Source organism: Procambarus clarkii, chromosome 29 (genome assembly GCF_040958095.1).
Source record: "Procambarus clarkii isolate CNS0578487 chromosome 29, FALCON_Pclarkii_2.0, whole genome shotgun sequence".
Taxonomy (NCBI): Eukaryota; Metazoa; Arthropoda; class Malacostraca; order Decapoda; family Cambaridae; genus Procambarus; species Procambarus clarkii.
In genome coordinates this window covers 30,709,331-30,709,916 of record NC_091178.1, presented here as the reverse complement: position 1 = coordinate 30,709,916, position 586 = coordinate 30,709,331, and positions in this window count along the sequence as shown.

Genomic DNA, 586 nt, shown 5'->3' with positions numbered 1-586 from the left:
GGTTTGAAGGGGTGAGGTTTGGAGGGGTGAGGTTTGGAGGAGTGAGGTTTAGAGGGGTGACGTTTGGAAGGGTGAGGTTTGGAGGGTTGAAGTTTAGAGGGGTGACGTTTGGATGGGTGAGGGTTTGGAGGGATGAGGTTTGGAGGCGTGAGTGTTGGAGGAGTGAGATGTGGATGGGTGAAGGTTGGAAGGGATGAGGGTTGTAGCGGTGAGGGTTAGGAGGGGTGAGGTTTGGAGGAATGAGGTTTGGAGAGGTGAGTTTGGGAGGAGTGAGGTTTGGAGGGGTGAGCTTTGAAGGGATGAGGTTGGGAGGGGTGAGGGTTGGGAGGAGTGAGGGTTGGAGGGGTGAGGGTTGGAAGGGGTGAGGGTTGGAGGGGAGAGGGTTCCCTGGAAACACAAATCGAAACTGTCTCTATTTTCCGCTTGTTACAACTTGTAATAAAGTTGTTACGTCTTGGCTTAACGTGTTTATGACGTATTAGAACGTTGTTACAACTTGATATATTGGTTGTTATAACTGGTTAGGTGTTAAAACTTGTTCGAACGTTGTACCAACGTCGTAGTTTCGGTGTGTGTTTGGCGGTTG